The sequence below is a fragment of the Cornus florida genome, unplaced genomic scaffold (assembly GCF_030987335.1).
Source record: "Cornus florida cultivar Cherokee Brave unplaced genomic scaffold, ASM3098733v1 CherokeeBrave_3.0.0_Hap2_Chr08, whole genome shotgun sequence".
NCBI lineage: Eukaryota > Viridiplantae > Streptophyta > Magnoliopsida > Cornales > Cornaceae > Cornus > Cornus florida.
Window position 1 is genome coordinate 52,235,533 of NW_026775578.1, and position 4,134 is coordinate 52,239,666.

Consider the following 4,134-nt stretch of genomic DNA (forward strand, 5'->3'; position numbering starts at 1 on the left):
TGTACACACTATAGGACACTCGCTAGTCCAGTAGGTCTGTCTCAGCCTGAATAGAAGGCAACATGCAAATACGCACCCTAAGGTGGGCATGAGTACCTTGACCTACCAGAAAACAACTCCTATTTCCTGTTATCTATCTTAGGTGATATACGCGCCCTAACCATGGTTATGAGACTCAAGCTCATACCATGGCACCATATAATATATATATAAAGTTTGTACTCTTCCTAATACAAAATACCACCCATCTGTGTAGTGGTTTGATATATGTATAACAAATCCATCCTGAACCCATAGTAGGTCATTCAATTCTCAATTGATATGACACAAGTAGGTGATGGACTTAACATATATGATTAATTCATACCTTAATCCAAGTTAGGTAGAACTTAGTGTTTGAACTAGTCCATACCTAGTATGTCACCGTCCCATACCGATATATATAATCCTCTAGTTAACGCAGTTGATAATATAGTAATTAAATAGTCATCGACTATACTTCAGAATATGCACAAATTAAATTTAATGCGTATACATCTAACAGACATTCAATATAGAGCCAAAAATCCAATTCCAGTAGTGTAAACTGCTATATTAAATTTAAGTATTTACATCCTCCAACATAGTCCATGAATTGATACGTTTAATAACAATTTAAGTACCAATTATATCCAACCTAAGTATAGTTGGGTTTAATTAAATCACCATACTTAAAACACTATAAAACATGATTTATATATATCATTAAATCATATATTAAAACTTTGCAAAGTTCCGGAACATAACTAGCAAAACGGTGTGCAACGTATAGATTTATCCTGAGCTTCACATTATCCAATCCCTATTCCATTTATGAACTATTGTTTCTCTTTGTTATTACAGGTCCATAACAATCTTATAGAACATTTAAAACAATTTAAACGAGGAGTTAACCCTCTGTATAGTCCAAACAGTGCACAAAAAACCCAAACTGGGCATTTAAAACCAAAACCCCAACTGAGCAAGCTAAGTTACAACTGAGCAGCCTAAGTTGCTAACTTAGGGGGCTGAATTGCAAACTTAGGGGCCTCAGTTGCTAACTTAAGCGCCTCTGTTGCGAACTTAGGCGCCTCAGTTAGTGCTGAGGTCTTCTTCTTCATCTGTTCAGCCTCTGTAAACCCTAAAACTTCATTGTTAAGGCCCCTAAGCTTCAACCTAAGTCCCATACGTCCATACTAAATTATTTTAAGTGTTTTAGTAGGCAAAGTTTCAAATCAAACCACAGTTCATGCATAAAGATCACAGAAATAACGAAATCATGAAGAAGCATACAAAATCATGAAACCCTCTGTTTAAATCCAATTAAGCATGCACGACTATTTCGTTTTATCATTAGTTAAACCCCTGGAGTCTAGCTAGGCATGCACAGAACACAGATTAAAGAAAAAGAGTAGAACAGAGACTTGCCTTAGATTTCAGTCTAGAAATCTTAAACCTCCGTCTTTAAGTTTTCGTCAAAGTCCTAGGCTGCCGTTAAACACCTCCAGTGCTCTTGGTTCAACCCAGAAGCACTCCACCCCTTCCTCCTTGAACCTCTCTGTAAACCTCTCAAAGTTCACTATCTATTTCTCTCCAATTCAATTCTTTCTCTGTTGCTCACTATGTTTTCTCTCTGTTACGTGAATAGGGTTAACAAACCCTTGACAGACGTATACTTAGATATTTATATGCTTTATTAGAAACCCTAAATTAAATCCTAAACCAACTGTATGTGTCGGCTCAAATCTTAGACACGAACTGTATGTGTCGGCTCAAATCTTAGGCACGATTTAATTACAAGCAGAAAGAAACCCTAACTCTAATTAATTAATTAATTCTCCTAACTTAATTCAATTTAAAACAAATAATTAACAAACAAATATAATTAAAACCCCAATTAATTTAAGTAACAAACAAATAAAACAATAGAAATTTTTAAAATGTAATTAAATAATTAATTAAAATATCAGGACTATCCTTTTAAAATTAGGGGTATTACACACACCTCACTACCCGTCATGCTTCATACCATTCTAGTATGTCACCTAAACATATTACAGCAAACTACTAACCTTCTGTTCAGTGTAAGGGTTTACCGTTATGGAGCCAATCCCGTATCTAGCCCATGCTATCCTTATGAAGTGTGAAATACTCCCACATGAAAACTTTAATAATTATGTTTGGATTTACCAATGTGGTGTCAATCTCACATCTAGTCCAAACAACCTCATGAGTGAAATACCACTCCCAGACAAATCTTATATATGGATTTACCGATATGGTGTCAATCTCTTATCTAGCCTAAACAACTGCATGAGTGAAATATCACTCCTATACTGTAATGTTTCTGAATTTTGCCATTTTCCATTTTCAGAAAATTCTTTTCCAAGGGCATTTTTGTCTTTCCTCGTTTTGTGTGCCGAACACCGTGGGGTGTGCCGAGTGTGTCCGAGAGTTGGTTGGGATATTTCTTTAAGTTCAGGACTCTTGAAAATGCATCGATTGCTATTTCGGCATTTTTTCTTTTTTCGGGCCGGAAAGTCCCGTGTGGGACCTGCCATGGGAATTGTTGAGTACGGGGGTTTTGTTTGGGTCCATTTGCAAATGTGGTTATAGCATAGTTAGTGCATGTATATAACTTTTGTGGTGGGAATTTAAGTTAAAAATATTTTTCTTAGTGGTGGTACCCACCACCACTTACCTCCTTTTAATTTTGTGGCTAAGAGGCCATTATATGGCCTCACTTTTTCTCTCTCTCCCTCTCTTCTCTCATTTTCCTTTTTCTTTCTTTAAATTTTGAGTCAAGTTATCTCCCTTATTTTTGAGAATTTGTTGGTGTCGTTTACAACAAACCGGAGAGCTCGTTGAGGTCTACACATTGATATAAGCAATTCACCATTTGGCCGCCCTTGAGAAATTAAAAAATATAGGAATTTTTGGGGGTTTTCATCTAGCTTTGAGGTAAGGGCTTCTAATGCATAAATTCTTACACCTTTGTGAATTATTCTTCTTGTTTTTGTATCTAGCATGTTATATTTGTGTTGATTCTCTTAAAATGTCTCAAATGTTGTATACGATTATGTGTATTAGGTAGTGTTGTATGAGAAAACATACTTAAATGATTATATTGCATGCCTATTGTGTTCTATGTGTTGAATTTTATGTTTTGGAATCATGAAGTATATTTCTATGATTTTCTACAAGGCATGTATATTGTGAATATTTGGCTTGAAAGAATGAAATTTTTAATTGGGATGACATTGTGAAGCATGAAGCATCCATGCACTTCATTGGGAAAGAAATGGGAACAAGGTTTTGAAAGAAATAAAAAGGTGTTTTTGGGGAAAAGTTTTGGAAAGGGTTTATGAAAACTCGTCCGCCTAGGAGTTGTTTAGGGACCGTGGCGTTAGTGTGACCTAGAGGGGAGTAGGGAGATCGTCTTAGCGTTGTTAAGTTACCTAGACCCCAAATGACGCCATGGTGTTGCCATGGGTCAGGAATAGTTAGTCAATCCTCCTCTCGTGCCACCATGGAGTTGCCATGGGACGGGTTTCACTAACGGTTTGGAAATGATGATGGAAACGATTTTGGAAATGGGGAGCGACATTATATGGCATTGCATCCCATTGCACGACATAATTCATTTATAACTCAGATTATTGATGTTGCTATTGTGATTATATTCTTCCCGGAAGTGGCATGATCCCAATTCCTTTATTCATATTCATTGTGTGGATTTACGAGGACTTAAGAGATGTGCCTTAGGCACCTCCTACTAAGCTTATGCTCACCCCTTCACCTTAACATTTTTCAGGTTCGGGAAAAAAAATGGCGGACGACAATCCACTATAGCTTTAGACGGGATTGAGACTTTTGTTTTACTGTCTTTTTCATGTAAATATGAACTAAGCTCTTATTGTAAAGTTTAAGTATCAAGTACTAGACTTATTGTAAAGTTTAAGCATCAAGTACTAGAGTTATAAATTGTGGGTCCTTGTAAACTTTTTGGTTTTGTTTCGTGGACTGTAAACCTGTGATAACATTGATATAATTCATGTAAATCATTTTTGGATCATGTATTGTGTATGTAAACTTTTTATTACAAGTGAATAGGAG